This window comes from Eschrichtius robustus, chromosome 14 (genome assembly GCF_028021215.1).
Source record: "Eschrichtius robustus isolate mEscRob2 chromosome 14, mEscRob2.pri, whole genome shotgun sequence".
Lineage (NCBI taxonomy): Eukaryota > Metazoa > Chordata > Mammalia > Artiodactyla > Eschrichtiidae > Eschrichtius > Eschrichtius robustus.
The window spans coordinates 8,634,118-8,652,810 of NC_090837.1; the positions used below are offsets into that span (position 1 = coordinate 8,634,118).

Genomic DNA, 18,693 nt, shown 5'->3' on the forward strand with positions numbered 1-18,693 from the left:
ATTCAAATGACTCTAACCCTTACAGGTAGTCGCATGTGTGTATCTGTGTATGTGCACTCTGTTTGGGACTTTTAAAAAACATATACTAAAATCATATTTTCTCCTAACTTATTACACTAAACTGGGGAAACCAGCTTCTCTGTTACTGGATCAGCTCAGGCCCTGGAGAACATATCGATGTTACAAACTGGCCACTACACAGATGGAATTACCAACAAAGAGTTGAAGAAGTGGACACTGTGCCTGGGGTAAATGGCTGCCACACACACACACGCACACGCACACACACACGAATACACACATACAAAGGTAGGTTAAACAGAAATAAATCTTCTGTTTACAATGATCCATGCAAAAATATTCCTAAATTTCTTATAAAATAAAATGTGAAAAAGAAAATTATGAAGAGTACTCACTATAAAAAATAAGGTTACCAAAGGCTCAGGGGTCAGGTATCCCACTCACCATCCGGGGCTGAATGCCACCTCAGTGCCGGAGCCCTGACCAGCTGCCGGAGCTGTAAGGAGAGTAAGGTGCCCCCCCCCCACACCTGAGGCCCACAGCGCTTGAAACAACGACGGGGTGGAGCAGGGGCACCCCCGCCCCTGACAGACTGCTGAAAGGGAACAGCCCTCACCCCCCACCCCCTCTGACTTCATGTGAGGACAGACACACACACACACCCATCGATACAAGTTGGGCACATTTAGGCAAAAAAATCCTCTTGGTTTCTTATGTACAATATTCAGATTTTAAACACAAAATCCTTTCTGTAATAAGTTCCAGCAGGCAAACACGTTCTGATGCTGCCTGGCCCTTTGCTGTCCACACGTGCTTTGTGCCGAGTGTCCTCAGCCGCAAGAAGAGATGGCCGAAGGGGCTCACAGACAACAGGCGCCAGCCCTTCCCTCACACCTCCCCACAGCCATCTCCACGAGTCCCCTCCAGATGCTCTCAGAGGACAAGTCCCCATCAAGTGCATGGGCCGAAACACAGCCACAGCCCTGCCTCTCTACAAGAAACAATCAATATCCAATAAAGTCCTGTTCCCTTTTAAAAGTTCTTAAATATACAACTTTCTTCATAACACACAGCTGAATGAAGTCTTTGCCCTTCTTTGTGGGAGGGAGAACAACAATGCCTACATATGTTTTCAGGTGATTCAAACATTTCCCCCGGCTGGGGGGAGAAAAAAGGAATGATTTTTCTAAGCTAAATAAAGGAGAGGCCAATACCTTCTCCAAGTGTGGCTGGTTCTCTTTCACATATCTTCCATCCCAGGAAAATAATATCGCTCTACATAGGACTTTTCCATTAAACATATAGAAAGCATCATCTCTATCTGTAAGAGATTTGTAATGAAAATTTATATAGCAGAGAAAATTGCTTTGCTGATACATAAACCACCTTTTGTCCCTAACTGGATTCATGGTAATCCCTAAGGACGTCCACATCACACTGACCCCACACGCCTAAATGGAGAGAAAGCCATTAACCTGGCTGCACCCCAAGCAGCGGTGGCCTCCCCACACTCTCCCTGTCCCTGCAACTCTCTCCCAGTGCAGTCCATGCAAAAGGAACAGATGGGTGGAAAGTAGAAGTCCATGTTTCCAATTGGCAACCCACGTCAACCCCAAAAGGCTGAAGAATCATCGAAGAGATTTCAGATGCTCTGTGAAGAAATTCACTTTGACTTTGCATACATTACAAGAGTGCATTAATGATACAAGTTGTAAAATACTTTTCCATTCCTTTGGATTTTGCATATGATGGTTCTGCATCAGTCACTGCAGGTAGATGGAACAAGCTTTTTTTTGTGTTGTTGTTTTTTTTTAAACATGCATTCAGCTAGATATGATTCAGAATAGATTAATACTCCCTTTTTATCATTACAGTTAGCTAAAAAATTGCCTGGCAGCCCACCAAACAGGATTTGCTTTAAGACCAACCCACAGAGTCAGTTGGAGACTGAGGGCGCTGGGACCTGCTGGGCCGGCAGTAGTATTGTTTAGCTAAGTGTCCAGAGCATTAAGAAGAAAGTCCTGGTCGGAGGCACGAGGCCTGCAGCACCAGCTGTGGAACCTCCACGATGTGACTGCACAGCTCCATCCGCAAACGTTTGCAGGGTGATCACCACTGAGGGCGCACATAGCTGTAGGTGGGTGTTCCTGGGGCCCGATAAGTGGGCACAGTGACGGGGTGGGGGGCGACAGGAGTTGGGGAGTGGGCGGGCAGTCAGCAAGGTACCCGCTGACATGGCTATAGTGGTCCCCGCCACCGTGCCCATGGTGACCCCGTTGCCTCTAGGCAGAGGGATGGGAGCAGGGGACACCGTCGCTGGCATTGGCATGCCGTTGGGCTGCACCACTGTGGTGTGGTGGATGACGTGAGGGGGTGCTGCATACAGGGGCTGGGGGTAGTACGTGCCTTGTTGTGCGTGCGCGCTCTGCTGGGGGTAGGCACTTCGCACGGCATGTCCAGCGGTCTGGTAGGGGTTGGGGGAGGAGGAGTACGGTGGCACCGCCCCGCTAGTGGGGGAACAGGACACTTTGTAAGGTGTGCCAGGAGTGTAACCTGTTTGGAAGGTAGGATTCGCTCCAGGGTACGTGTTGGGGGAATAGGCAGGAGCTGCTGCGTAACCCATGGGGAAACAGCTGGATAACCAATTTCTTTGGCATTTGCATAGGGAACCGCAGAGGAACCCGGGCTATAAACAGGATTCATGATTTCAAGAACTCGCCGCGGCAGCGGCCTGGGCCTCGGTGACCAGCGCTCGCCGGCCTGGGGCGGGCTCGGCGAGGGGCGCGCGCCGCGGAGGCCTGCTCCGATGCGCGGCTGAGCCGCGAGGCCCAGGTTGCCGCCGCCGCCTCCCTGGTCCGCGTTCCCCCTCGCCCAGCTCGGCCCGGCCCGCCTCTTCGCAGCCCGCGCTCCCTGCCTACGCTGCGCAGCCGCCCTTCACATAATCTTAATCACATTCAGTTGCATATTGTATGCTTGGCTGAGTGTAGTCAGTTATTGAGCAACTCTGGGAATTTAGCTTAAAAAAAAAAACACCAAGATTTTTAGTAAAGATGTTAAGACAACTCAGCAAAGAAAGAATAGTCTTTTCAACAAATGGTGCTGGAACAACTGGATATTCACATGCAAATGATGAAGTTGGACCCCTACCTCTTACCATATATGAGAATTAACTCAAAATGGATCAAAGACCTAAATGTAAGAGTTAAAACTATGAGTCATATGAAGACATAGGTGTAAATCTTTGTGACCTTGAATTAGGCAGTGGTTTTTTAGATATGACACCTGAAGTTCAGGTGACAAAAGAAAAAAAGTAGATAAATTGGACTTTATGAAAATTTAAAACTTTTGTGCATCAAAGGCCATTATTGAGAAAAAGAAGACAACCCACAGAATGGGAAAAATCATATATCTGAGAAGGGTCTAAAATCTTAAAGAGTTCTTTAACTCTTATAACTCATCAGTAAAATGACAACCCAACTAAAAATGGGCAAAAGGTTTGAACAGACATTTCTACAAAGCAGATAAACAAAAGGTCAATAAGGATATGAAAAGATGTTCAATATCATTGGTCACTAGGGAAATGCAAATCAAAATCGCAGTGAGATACCACTGCATCCCACTAGCATGGGTATAATCAAAACAATCGACCATCAAAAAGATGGCAAGGCTGGAGAAATTGGAGTATTCATATACTGCTGGTGGGAAAGTAAAATGGTGCAGCTGCTTTAAGAAAACATTTTGGGGCTTCCCTGGTGGCACAGTGGTTAAGAATTCGCCTGCCAATGCAGGGGACACAGGTTCGAGCCCTGGTCCAGGAAGATCCCACATGCTGCGGAGCAACTAAGCCCGTGTGCCACAACTACTGAGCCTGTGCTGTAGAGCCCACAAGCCACAACTACTGAACCCATGTGCCACAACTACTGAAGCCCTCGCTCCTAGAGCCCGTGCTCCACAACAAGAGAAGCCACCGCAATAAGAAGCCTGTGCACCACAGCGAAGTGTAGCCCCCGCTCAAGGGCAATTAGAGGAAGCCCGCCCGCAGCAACAAAGACCCAACGCAGCCATAAATAAATAAATAAACAAAAATTTTTAAAAAGATACGTTCATGTAAAAACTTGTACATGAATGTTCATAGTAGCATTATTCATAAGCCCCAAAAAGTGGAAGTAACTTAAATGTCCATCTACTGATGAATGGATAAATAAAATGTGGTCTATCCATACAATGGAATATTTAGCCATAAAAAGGAATGAAACACTGACACATGCTACAATGTGTATGAAGCTTGAAAACTATGCTAAGTGAAAGAAGCCAAGTACAAAAGGCTACATATTGTATGATTCTATTTTTATGAAATGCCCAGAATAGGCAAATCCACAGAGACAGAGAGTTGATCCGTGGTTGCTTAGGACTGGGGGAAAGAAATAATGGGGAGTGATTGCTACCGAGTATGAGGTTCCCATCTGGGATCATGAAAATGGTCTGGAAAACAGATAATGGTGATAGTTGCAGAACGCTTGTGAATTTACTAAAAGTCACTGATTTGTACATTTTAAAAAGGTTGTAGGACTTCCCTGGTGGTCCAGTGGGTAAGACTGTGTGCTCCCAATTCAGGGGGCCTAGGTTCGATCCCTGGTCGGGGAACTAGATCCCGTATGCATGCAGCAACTAAGAGTTCGCATGCCCAACTAAGAAGGCTGCATGCCGCAACGAAGATCCCGTGTGCCACAACTAAGACCCGGCGAGCCAAAATAAATAAATAAATAAAATTATTTTAATAACACAAAATTTAAAAAATAAAAAGGTGGTTTTTATGGTATGTGAATTATATCAAATTAAAAAAAGAGAGAAAGGAAGGAAGGAAGAAAAGGAAAGAAAGAAAGAAAGAAAGAAAGAAAGAAAGAAAGAAAGAAAAAAAAGAAAAAGAAAGAAAGAGAAAGAAAGAAAGGAAGGAAGGAAGAAAGAAAGGAAGAAAGAAAGAAAGAAACAGGGAGTAGACAATCAAGGTCCTCAGAAAAAAAGTACCTACCACATAATAATGGGGCCAAACCTCATGTTCTTTCTTCATAGGGGAGCACTTCAGACCCTCACACAGAAATTATTTTTATTTTAGACAAAGTTCCAACAGTCTGGATTGTCCGTTTCCTTTGATGCATGGTAAGCCAGTTTATCACAACATTCTTCCTCTAAAAACTGCCCTTCCTCACAGAGGTGGCCCCAGCAGCCATTTTTATACTACATGACCTTATCAGTCGGACCACAGGGAAACCTAACCCAAAAGGACCAATCTGATTCTCTCCTCTGGGACTGGCACTGGGAGAGAGGCAGCTCTTTGTTCTCTGCAAGTGACCAGAACTGAGCTGATGTAACCTCAGGGTTTGTGGCAGAGTCATGTTTATGGAGAAGCCAAGAAGGGGAGTTTACAGAAGCAAAAGAAAGAAACTGGACAGGCAAAGGGAGCAGAGGTGAGCAATACTAAGAAAATGGCCTCTTTGGTTTCTGCTGAGTTTCTACTTCCTGGTTCTGCCTCCTTGGTTCACTTTTGCCCTTAAGGTACCCCCGTAAGCTTATAATAAATGTTCGGTTTTTTTCTTAAGCTAGAAGGCTTTTGAAAGTTGGGATTGAAAAGGCTTTGGCTATAGCGCTAGGTTCCAAGAGATGAAAAATGTACTGTCACTGGTAATGTGGGCGTTAAAACAAATGTTTGTATGAATGCAGCAAATTAGAGATGGGAGGCACTGCTTGAGGCTACCAATGCTAAGAGCAGCAATAAATAGATTAATAGTGCATAAAAAGAAATAAGTTCCTAAAAGCTCCAAAAGAACTCCAAAAAGCTCATCAGTCTGTTACCATTTAGTTGCGAGGCCAGCAGTGGCTGACCTCAGTGCATATTAGGGCGTCGTTTGGTTACAGCACAGTCATTACAATGGCCTCGAGATGCAAAAGGCCAGTCAGATGAAGCTGTATGCTTCAATGAAAAAAACGTTTAAATTAATGTTCAGGCATTTATAGATGTAAGATTCACTTATCTGGCACGTAGACGTTGTAAAATCTGTCATTGTATAACATAATGACAGATGCATGTGCTCCAAATGTGTAATTATATATCTCCAGAAACAGCACATTCCCTAAATAAAGAACAAGTTGGTAGCAGAAGTGAGGAATAAATCACTTTATAATTATACTGTTGCTTTCCCCATGGAGTCCTTGAGGCTAAAGCCGGTGTGGAACATAGCCGTATGTTCCATATCTAATAGGCCGTATGTTGACCATATCTGCTAGATCAGTGGGTCTCAACCTATCAGACTCAAAGTCCCTTTAAAAAGAAATATTTTCTAATATCCCGTTAGGAGCCCTGAAAGAAATTAATATGAAATATAATTGGCCTACACTCAAATATGTATATGTAAATGTGTATATATATATAAATGTTTAGTTTGCATTTTCATAGTGATTAATCTTGAGCTTTTCAGGTGCTTATAGGCCATTTGTACATCTTTGCAGAAATGTCTGTTCAGATCCTTTGCCCATTTCTTAATTGGGTTATTTGTCTGTTTTAGGTTGTAAGTGTTCTTTATATATTGCAGCTACAATTCCTTATCAGATATATGATCTGCAAATGTTTCCTCCCATTCAGTGGGTGGGGGGTATTATAGCTTATCAAAATGGAGAAAATGGGAAGTATGATATTCTTGCAGATGAGCTGGACCCGTTTCTGAAACTGTGTCTTAAAATCTCAGCACATTTGACATTTGGTTTCAGGGTACTATAAAGTCCTCAGAGACCACATCCTTTGGTAGGCAACAGAGAATAGAGGATGGATAGGAAAAAAGCTGTGAATACAAAAGGTGATGGAGCAGTTGTGAGGTCGACTTGCGGGGGTTGTATCTGATATTACTGAAAACAAAGGTATTCAGGAGTGGGTACAGTGTGTGCCAGGCACTGGGATATATATGATTATTTACTAGTTATGCATCCTTAGATGAGCTGTTTACTTTTGGGGAGTATGTTTCTTTTTTGTTTTATAAATTTATTTTATTATTTAGTTATTTATTTAGGCTGCGTTGGGTCTCTTGTTGCTGCGCACAGGCTTTCTCTAGTTGTGGTGAGTGGGGCGTACTCTTCGTTGTGGTGCACGGGCTTCTCATTGCGATGGCTTCTCTTGATGCGGAGCACAGGCTCTAGGCACGCGGGCTTCAGTAGTTGTGGCGCACGGGCTTAGTTGCTCCGCGTCATGTGGGATCTTCCCGGACCAGGGCTCGAACCTGTGTCCCCTGCATTGGCAGGCGGATTCTTAACCACTGTGCCACTAGGGAAACCCGGGAGTATGTTTCTTTATATGTAAAATGGGGATCGGTGTTATTGTGTCAAATATGATATCGCCTTTATGATAGTAATAACAACAGCTAATATGCTGCTAAAAGCTTTATGGGCTTCCTTTCACTTGGTCTCATGTGAACCTAGGTGGGCACTGAGGAGTAAAACTGAGACTTAGATCATGCAAGGGGTTCAGTCAGGATTTGAGTCCATGTCTGTCTGATTCCAGAATCTTTGCTCTTAAATATTTCATTATGTAGCTTTAAAATGCTGTGAAATCATTTTGTCCACTAAATCATTGTGTAATATTATGTGGGACTATTTTTATGGTTCCATTGCTTGGTATGTTATGTAAGTTTAAGGGATAATGAGGATTGTGGGGGTCACCTTGAAATGGGAGAAGTCATGCTTGTGGAGATGCTAGTTATTGGAACCCCCATACATTTCATCATGTTCCCCGACATTAGCATACGATGTAATATCTTCTCAAATTTACTTGGAAACTATTAGATACCTAAATATTTGGAAGGATTACCCAACAGACTCAGGAAAATAGGACCTGAAGATACAGTCCCGTTAGTGTCAAATCTGATAACTTTCCCAGATGGTGTCTTAATTACTGTGGGGGGCAGAATAATGATCCCCCTGAGGATATCAGTGTTCTAATCCCTGCAACCTGTGACTGTGTTACGTTATATGGCAAAAGGGACTTTGCAGATGTGATTAAGTTAAGGATTTTAAGATGGGGAGAGTATCCTGAATTATCCAGGTGAGTTTAATCGCAAGGGTTCTTAAAAAATGGAAGAGGGGCTGAAGGTCAGAGTCAGAAAAGGCCTGTGACAACAGAAGCACAGGTGAGAGTGATGAGATTGCTAATTGGAGGCCGTGAGCCAAACAATGAAGCTTTCTGGAAAAGGCAAGAAATGGATTCCCCCCAGCGCGTCCTGAAGGAACACAGCCTGCCAACACCTTGATTTTGGCCCATTAGACCCATTTTGGATTTCTGATCTCCAGAACTGTAAAATAATATATTTGTGTTTTCTTAAGCCACTGAATTTGTCATAGTTTGTTACAGCATCAGTAGGAGACGAATATAGTTACTAACTCCATAGAAACACTATAAGCATAAGATTCTTTTTTTTTTTTTTTTTACAGCAAGGAAACACTCATTTATTCTCCACTTGAATACCATGTTTGAGATTTAAAATCATGTTTGGCAGTGTACTGCAGGATGCTAAATAAGACTTCACCCATATTGCTTTGGATTTCTTGATATCTTGCTATGTTTTCCATCATCCATTGGAACAATTAGTTCAGTTTCCTAGAAACATTTGAACAGTAGTTAGAAGTTTGCCCAATAACCCAGTACCCTCCAGGGTTTTTGTTTTTTTTTTCTGGCTGTGTTTGGTCTTCATTGCTGCGGGCGGGCTTTCTCTAGTTGCGGCGAGCGGGGGCTACTCTTCATTGCGGTGTGCGGGCTTCTCATTGCAGTGGCTTCTCTTGCTGCGGAGCACAGGCTCTAAGCGCCCGGGCTTCAGTAGCTGTGGCTCGCAGGCACTAGAGCGCAGGCTCAGTAGTTGTGGCACACGGGCTTAGTTGCTCTGCAGCATGTGAAATCTTCCCGGACCAGGGCTCGAACCCATGTCCCCTGCATTGGCAGGCAGATCCTTAACCACTGCACCACCAGAGAAGCCCACCCTCCAGGTTTTTAAAGTGAAGAACGTTACTTGTACAAGTCAGAATGTGATACCAATTAAATGGTGACAGCTTTGCCAATAAACAAGAATATGCTCTTCCATGGCTAGAAAGGGAGACTGCCACAGCTGACAGGTCTCGAAGATACATAGAGAAGCATAAGATTCTTAATTCAGATTAAGCTACAGAGAATTTCATTTACTCTCCTTAGTATTTAATCTTTGGACAGTTTGATTTATTTTCTTTGGAGAGGGTTTTGGTGTACGTTTTTCTGTGTATACTCGAATACCTGGCAACGGACTAGAGCTTGAGGGAGATGTACAAAGCTAACTTAATTAGGTAAATCATTATTCCTCCCCACAACATATTTTTTATAAGCACAGAAGTTAAATCTCTCACCCAAACAAGGTAAAAGCTTCAAGACTATTTGTGTGAATTTAGATTATTTTTCTTAAAAAAATAAGTGGAAAAATAAAGATGTTTAACAGAGTAGAAGTGTTTCCCCCATTTAGTGTTCTTTATGACTTTTTTTGTGGTAACTAGATGGGTCTCCTATTCAATGGTAGAAAAAGGCTGATGCTGTGATTGGTAATGCACAGAGACAAAGGCTGTGAAGTACAGAGATTTTTTTTTTTTAATTTATTTATTTTTGGCTGCACTGGGTCTTCGTTGCTGCACGCGGGCTTTCTCTAGTTGTGGTGAGCGCGGGCTACTCTTCGTTGTGGTGCGCGGGCTTCTCATTGCGGTGGCTTCTCTTGTTGCGGAGCACGGGCTCTAGGCGCACGGGCTTCAGTAGTTGTGGCACGTGGACTCAGTAGTTGTGGCTCGCGGGCTCTAGATCACAGGCTCTGTAGTTGTGGCGCACGGGCTTAGTTGCTCCACGGCATGTGGGATCTTCCTGGACCAGGGATCGAACCTGTGTCCCCTGCATTGGCAGGCGGATTCCTAACCATTGCACCAGCAAGGAAGGCCAAACGTGGAGGGAAATTTTTTTTTCTTTTTTGGGGGCGCCGAGCAGCATGCAGAGAGCTTAGTTTCTTAGTTCCCCCACCAGGGATCGAACCTGTGCCCCCTGCAGTGGAAGCGCAGAGTCTTAACCACTGGACCGCCAGGGAAGTCCAAGACTTTTATCTTATTAATCTTTTCATAGAATAAGCTTTTAGTTTTGTTAGTCGTCTCAGTTGTTCTATAGTTTGTTGATTTCTGCCCTAATAGTTATTCCCTTCTTGTTTCTTTCATTTGGTTCTGCTGCTTCTTTTCCAGTATTTGAGTTGAATGCTTAGCCTCATGTCTTTCTTAACCTTTCTTGTTTCCTGATAAATGTATATAAAGCTATAAATTTCCCTTTAAAATAGTGCTTTCACTGTCTGTGTCCCACCAATTTTGACGTATGGTGTTTTCACCATCATCCAGTTTTAAATATTTCCAAGAGTCATTTAGCAATATTTTATTTGGTTTCCAAATATTTTATAAATTTATCTTTTTTTAAAAAAATAAACCTTATTTTTTAGAAGAGTTTTATTTATTTATTTATTTATTTATTTTTATTTTGGCCATGCCGTGCAGCTTGTGGGATCTTAGTTCTTCCACCAGGGATTGAACCCGGGCCCTCAGCAGTGAAAGGGCAGAGTCCTAACCATTGGACTGCCAGGGAATTCCCTAAAAATTTATCTTTTCAAAATTAATTTCAAATTTCATTAAAATGCAGTTGGAGAACCTGATCTATATCATATTGTTCATTGGGAATATATTGAAGGAGATACATGCATGTCTGTTTTGCAAGTGTTCCATGTGCACCCTAAAAGAACATGCATTCTTAGTGGGTGTTGAATTCTCTGTATATCTATTAGCTTGAGGGAGGCCCGCTTGAAGGAAGTACGTTTGAACTGAGATCTGAATGTCAGGAAAGAGCCAACTCTCTGAAAATCTGGGGGGAAAGGATCCCAGGCAGAGTGGACAGCAAGTGCAAAGGCCCTGAGGTAGGAATGAGCTTGGTGTGTTCCAGGAATAGAAAGAAGACCTGGAACATAGTGGGCAAGGAGGAGAGTGAAGTGAGGTAAGATCCTGAGAGGTAGTCAGGGGCCAGATCAAGTAGGGCCTCAGAGGCAATGGTATGGACTTTTGATTTTAACCAACACAGTAAATTCATTGACCACACTTACCAGGTGATGTGCTATGAACTTTATGTAAGCCTGATGTCAAATACAAACTGATCACATTTTATACGATGGGGGAAGCACTTTGAGATTAAAAGTACCTTAGAGATCATATTTAGCCCAGTCCTTTCCTTTTGCAAATAAGAAAACTAAGATGAGGTTTAAAAGGGTCTCACAGTTAGCCAGAGCCCAGGCTTTGGACATCCCCCGGTCTCTCTGATAGATAAGCTCTTAAAAGGGAGGACTCCACTTTCATTTAATTTCATTCAAATGTTATTGAAAGGAATCTTATAAGCAAAAATCATGCTCACCCATCCTATTTACTTATTTTGTAAATCTAGAGTTTTGCAGATTGAGTTTATTCAAAATGAGTTTCCCACAGGGACTTCTTCCTTTCCTCAAATATTCTGCTCTCATTTTACCCCTCTCTGCTTCACTTGAACATTTGGACCTGTTTCTATGAGGCAGCCACTTCAGCCCGCCTTATATTCTCCTGGGCACTACTGTCCCATTTCCAGGATGACCTGTCCCAGCACTTTTTTGATAAGGCCTCTGTGGCACATTCAGAAAACCTCCGCATCACAAAGATACTCACAGTAATTACCCATCGGTACTGCCTGGCTGCATGTGGGTTTTCTCACCTTACCCACCTGGGAGGCGAAGCCACTCTGCTCTCCCAGCGGCACGGGAGCTAACGCGGATGTACCCTGAGCAAGCAAAGCTGAATCCAGCTACTGCGCCAGGCCGTCCTCAAACCGTGAATGGGCACGGTGTACATGCGATGCCTCCCCGCCTGTGAGCCTGGCTCCACACAGGCATCAGCAAGTGCCTTTGGGAACGTAGTCCTTTAGTGCTTTATCTGCTGAAGGCAGATTTATTCCCCTCAGAGAGGTAGAAATTTCTTCCCTGATGGTGGATGGCAAAGTCAATGCCTCAGGCAAGATCAGTGCCTCCAGTCCCATCCGAAGAAAGCCAAAGGTAAGATTTATATCCACCAACCACTGGTTTATCCCTTCTTCTTTGCATATCCTCACAAATATTGTTCTCCTGGCTTGCTGGCCAAGCTGGGGATCTCCACTGGAATATTTTCTTACAAGACACATTTATATGTGGTTGGAGGAAACAAGAAAGTATGAACAGCAAGCCATCACCAAGCCTCCAATTGAGACTCAGACTAAGAGAGTCTGGACTGCAAAAAATTATATATATTTTAATGATATAAGGAAATTTCCACAAAATATAAAAATCCCACAGTTGCCTAAGCATTGGTTTTTGCTTTTGTTGATTTAAAAAATTGTGGTAAATATACATAACATAAATTTAACTATTTTTAAGTGTACAATTAAGTGGCATTAAGCACATTCACAGTGTTGTACAACCATGGCCGTTATCCATTTCCAGAATTTTTTCATCAGCAGCAGCTTTGTGCCCGTTAAACACTAACTCTTCATTTCCTTCTCCCCCCCAGCCCCTGGTAACCTTTATTCTACTTTCTATCTCTGTGGATTTGCCAGTTCTGGATATTTCATATCAACAGAGTCATACAGTATGTGGCCTTTTGTGTCTGACTTACTTCACTTAGCATAATGTTTTCAAGGTTCATCCATGTTGTAGCATGTGTCAGTACTGCATTCCTTTTTATGGCCAAATAATATTCCATTGTATGTATATAACCCATTTTGTTTATCCATTCATCTCTTCATGGGCACTTGGGGTGTCTCCACCTTTTGGCTATTGTCAATAATACTGCTATGATCATTTGTGTACCAGTATGTATTTGAGTCCTTGCCTTCAGTTCTTTTGGGTATATACCTAGGAGTGGAATAGCTGGATCATATAGTAATTTTGCATTTAAGTATTTGGGGAACTTAAATATATGAGGAACCCAAGCATTAGATTTTGTATTTAAAATATATTTGTCACAATTAAAAAGAGAGAATCAAAGTATTTGGTATGGCTGCCATAATAAAGCACCAGAGACTGGGTGGCTTAAATAGCAGAAATTTGACGTACAAGATCAAGGTGTCAGCAGAGTTGGTTTCTTCTAAGGCTTCTCTCTTTGTCTTATAGACAGCCATCTTCTCCCTGTATCTTCACATGATCTTCCCTCTGTGCCTGTGTCCTAATCACCTCTTCTTATAAGGACACCAATCAGATTGGATTAGGAGCTACCCATATGATCTCATTTTACCTTAATTACCTCCTTAAAGGCTACATCTCCAAATACAGTCATTTTCTGGGATAATGGGGGTTAGAACTTCAACATACACATTTGGTGGTGGCGGGAGCAAGATTGAGCCTACAGGAGGGGTAGAGCCAGCCATATGCCAACTCTTTTTTTTTAATAAATTGATTTATTTATTAATTTATTTATTTTTGGCTGTGTTGGGTCTTTGTTGCTGTGCGCGGGCTTTCTCTAGTTGCGGCGAGCAGGGGCTACTCTTCGTTGCGGTGTGCGGCCTTCTCATTGCGGTAGCTTCTCTTGTTGCAGAGCACAGGCTCTAGGCACACGGGCTTCAGTAGTTGTGGCTCACGGGCTCAGTAGTTGTGGCTCGCGGGCTCTAGAGTGCAGGCTCAGTAGTTGTGGCGCACGGGCTTAGTTGCTCCACGATATGTGGGATCTTCCCAGACCAGGGCTTAAACCCACGTCCCCTGCATTGGCAGGCAGATTCCTAACCACTGCGCCACCAGGGAAGTCCATATACACCAACTCTTGACTGACTTACCCAAAACAAATCATGGTAGAGGGAAACACAAAAGATGGTTTTTAAGCTTGATTTCTGGATTTCAGGAAATGCCGTTTGACCTTTTCTGATATCTCTGAATTTGTTATTATCTGTGACATATTTCGGTGAGGATTGAAGTGAGTCTTCTTTGTCTCCTTAAATTTGCATTCAGGGTTAAAGGCTTTTAATAAATATCTTTGCAAGAAAAAAGTGAACCCTAATTGAAGACTCACATCTCCCTTAAGTAAGAAATGTCATGCAGATTGTGTTCTGCCTTGAACATCTTTCAGTGTCATTTGCTATCCTTCTATGGCATCATTTTAAATAGCTGCATATAGTTCTATTATATGAGTGTACCATAATTTATTTAACCGACCCTCTAGTGTTGGATTTAAAGGAATTTTTAAAATTCTTACTCAGATTCTGTTCTTTCTATTACCACCACCCAATTAGTAGTCTAGGTTGCTTTTTGAGTCACTCTTACACGATTCCAGCAGACTTCTAAACGTAATCTCTCTTCCCAGGGTTTCCCCCTTCACCCAACATCCTCATGGCGGTCTGAAGGATGTTCTTAAGTCACTGTTTTCCTCACATCTCCTGTCAACCCAAGAATGGCTCCACCTTAACTTTGCAATTGGTCCAAACATCTCAGCCCTTAAAAAAAAAAAAAAAAAAAAAAAAAGATTTCCCCAAATCAGCCTCTATTTAACTTTCATCCACTTTCTTTCCAACCTGGGGAGCCAGTCAAGTCTACTTGTAGTCTTAGCACATACCATACTCATTTCTCTGGACCTGGCTGGTGCCACTAGTCCTGCTGGGAATACCTTTTCTCATCCCACTGAATGTTTCCAATCTCTTCATCTAGGAGGGCCAGCTCATGTGTCACAAGCTTCATAAAGCCCCCTGTGACTACTCTTGTCTGTATGGATTTTATTTTGCCTTTCTTTGAGCTTCTGTCTCACTGAGATGGGACCACATAGTTTATGAAGCAGTAAGAAGTAAGCTTGTGTCCCTCCTGGCTAGACTAGAAGGTCCAGAGACCTTGTTGTAAATGTCCCAGTCACACTGGCCATCTGACAGTTCTTGGAACACACTCATTTCTTTCCCACGTCAGTGCTTTGTGCTTGCCGTCCCTCTGCCTGAAATGTCCTGCCTCCAACTCGTCATGGTCAGTTCCTTCTTGACATTCAGATCTAGTTTAAATGTCACTTCCTTGGAGAGGCCATCCCTGACCCCTGTCAGAAATAACTCCATTGTTTTTAGCACAGCGCATTGCTTATTTCTTTCAGACCCTTTATCCCAGGCTGTGCTCAACTCATCCCTTTACACATTGCTTGCCCATCTTCTGCACTTCACCTAACCTCCAGGACAGCCTGTCTGGTTCATTTGTTTATCCTGGCACCTACCCAGTGCCAGGGTGCTCAATAAATGTTTGCTGAATGAATTGGTGAGATTGGATGGAATGGAGAAAGAGAAGGGAGATGGTGAGGCTGTCCCTTGGATTTCTGACTTGGGAAACTGAGCTGATGGCAGGTGGTGCTACTAACCGAGCTTGGGAGTTCCAGAAGAGCCCATGTGGGTGGGGGTGGAGGAAGCAGAGATGATTATTTCTCCTCTGTACTTATTTGAGTTGCCTCTAAACTATTTAAGTAGAATATTCATCCACACATGGTTAAATATATGGGCCTAGAGCTTAGGAGTGATTCTTGGGCACTGTCCAAATAACAATAATAGCCAGCATCGTTAGACATGGTTAACACTTTAAATAACAATAATACCTAACTTTTTTTTTCTTTTTTTTTAAATTTATTTTTGGCTGTGTTGGGCTTCGTTGCTGCACGCAGGCTTTCTCTAGTTGTGGCGAGCAGGGGCTACTTTTTGTTGCAGTGTGCGGGCTTCTCCCTGCAGTGGCTTCTCTTGTCGTGGAGCACAGGCTCTAGATGCATGGGCTTCAGTAGTTGCAGCACAGGGGCTCAGTAGTTGTGGCGCACGGACTTAGTTGCTCCACGGCATGTGGGATCTTCCTGGACCAGGGCTCAAACTCGTGTCCCCTGCATTGGCAGGCGGGTTCTTAACCACTGTGCCACCAAGGAAGTCCAATAATACCTAACATTTATTGACCACTTACTCTGTGCCAGGCAATGTGCTAAGTGCTTCACATACATTTACTCTTAGAACATTTAATATTTAATACAACCCTTGGATACAAAGATACAGTTAAGGTTTCTAAGAATTGGGTAAACTGAGGCCTCTCTGCTAATTAGTGGGCGGGCTAGGATTTGAAGCCAGGTGGTCAGTTTCCAGTGTCCCAGCTCTTCCCCACTGCACTAGTGTGCTGGAATAGGCATGCAGGCACACAGAACCAAGCCCATTGCCTTTGAGGAGCTTCTTGTTTCCCTGGGGAAACAAAATAACTCATAACTTACTATACTCAACAGCCTTGCCTAAGGCTCTTATCCAAGCCTGTCAAGTATGGTAATTATTTGATTAAAATGACTGGTGTTGGCCTCCCCCTCTGATTCCTGAAGACTCACATACATATGACCTTCATAATTCATTCAGAAGAACTAAGGAAGTTGGAAATGCAAAATCCTTTCCATAGATCATCATCTGTTTTGGAAACATGATTCATAACCCTCTTGGGACTGGAAAAGAGGAAACTGAAAGATCACAGTAAAAGTGAAAGAAGATAGTGATGTCTACATCTATTCAAAAGAGAGTAGAAGGGGACTTCCCTGGTGGTCCAGCAGCTAAGAAACCACACTCCCAATGCAGGGGGCCCGGGTTTGATCCCTGGTCAGGGAACTAGATCCCACATGCCGCAACTAAAGATCCCGCATGCCGCAACTAAAGATCCCACATGCCACAACGAAGATCCCATGTGCCGCAACTAAGACCCGATGCAGCCAAATAAACAAATAAATATTTTTTTAAAAAAGAGAGAGAGCAGAAGGATTTCAGTCAGCGGACCCTCAGGGATTCCTGGAATGATGACTGCATTGGATTAGAGTATGGGCTGAGAAACATACAAGCAGCAGAAAGTGTAACCACACCCAGTGCACTCAAATGGTTACTTTGAATAAATGGGGGTAGTGGTCCCAGTTCCCCATGGGCTCTAAGAAACAGGGCTTTGTGCAGACGGTGACTGTGCAGAAGCCAAGCCTCTAATTTTTTAGGGCAACTGGCTTTAAGGGTATCTTAATCACCTCCTCTTCACCGCATTGGTAAGGGAGGGATTCCCACCCTAGGGGTATGGGGATGGCCGAACATATGACACCCAGCACTGGACAGCTGAAATTGGCAGCAGTTCATTGGTCACATATACTCACAGCACAGGGAAGAAGGATACCACACGCCCTGCAGGGTCACATGGGGGTAGCATTTAGGAACAGAGTGAACAACCAGAGGCAGCGGGAGGCAAGCTTGCTTTGTAGTATCTGGAGGGTGAGGTGTCCTGTGGTTCCCACAGGAGAATGTCGTTGGCTCTTTTGGATAATTCCATGGCCTGGTGGGGAACGCAAATCCACTATGCAGTGATCAGCAGAAACTGCATCTGGTCCATCTGATGAGGAAGGTTGTTTAACTAGGTGACATTTTCGATCAGACCAAGAAGAAAAACTTGCAGTTAAGCCAAGCTAGGCCCTCCTGATTTCACCAGATGTTAAGGCAGCATGTAATATTAGACCTTGATTTTAGGCCTTACACCACAGGGTGGAATGCATCTGTAGGCTCTGTTGACTGCCCCTTGTCTCTAGATTTGGCACATTCTTGACCCTGACCCAAAGCTCAACGAGTGTACTCATGCCCACCAACTTGGGACAGGAGATATTCTAAATATCAAGGCATAATGGGAATTCCCTGGTGTTCCAGTGGTTAGGACTCGGTGCTCTCACTGCCGGGAGAGGAAGAGCAGGAGAGAAAAGAGAATCAGTCCATTTTGCTGCATATTTGGGACACGTGTTTCACAGAGTAGGGAAAGACTGAAATGAAAATTAAAACTATATCTACCACCACTCTTGGCGATCAGAATGATCTTTTAAAAATGAAATATAATCTTACTAGGCTCCTACTTAAAACCCTTCAATGGGTCTCCTTTGGTCTTTCTTAATATAAAGACAGAACTCCTTGCCATGACCTTCAAGGCTCTGTGCAGTCCAACCCCTGCCTGTACAGTCTTATCTCATTCCTTACTTCCCCATACTATTTATGGAGCAGGCATACAGGTCTCCTTTAAATTCTGCAAACCTTCTATGCTTTTTGTCAGCCCCAGGACATTTGCACATGCTATTGTCTTGGCCTAGAATGCTCTTTCCTCCCCAACTCACATAGTTATCTAGAACTTATCCTTCAAGTTTCAGCTGAAGAGCTCCTTCCCTCAGGGAAGATTTCTCTGATTTCCCCAAATAGGTCAAGTTCCCCTATTATAGGCTCTCAGAACATCTTTTACCTTCTTCATCATGATACTCATCATAAGTTACAAGTTTATATTTGTTTGAATTATTTGATTAATGTCCATCTCCTCACATCTCCATGGGAGTGGCAACCTTATTTATCATTGATCTCTAGTAAGTGCCTAAAAGAAAACTCCTGTTTACCTATACTCTACTCGTAACACTTCTGACACCAAATGTGCGTGGGGTTTTCCCACACCAACCAATTCTCCAACTCTCCAGACACCAACTGGGTGTCTTGCAATTCAATTATGACATTAATTACCTGGAGTTAGCGTAGACCCCACAGGTTAAGGGTTCAGTCCTACAAGATTGTCCCCCACTTCA

General features: G+C 43.5%; 1 non-coding gene and 1 pseudogene across 1 annotated transcript; both read right to left on the minus strand.

Annotated features, from left to right (window-relative positions):
* Nucleotides 1-1,831: 1,831 nt before the first annotated feature.
* On the minus strand, nt 1,832-2,724 carry LOC137776801 (myelin-associated neurite-outgrowth inhibitor-like; annotated as a pseudogene).
* Nucleotides 2,725-9,056: 6,332 nt separating this feature from the next.
* On the minus strand, nt 9,057-9,187 carry LOC137777126 (small nucleolar RNA SNORA24). The gene has a single exon (XR_011076445.1). It is a non-coding gene; the product is annotated as a small nucleolar RNA SNORA24 (small nucleolar RNA).
* Nucleotides 9,188-18,693: the final 9,506 nt, after the last annotated feature.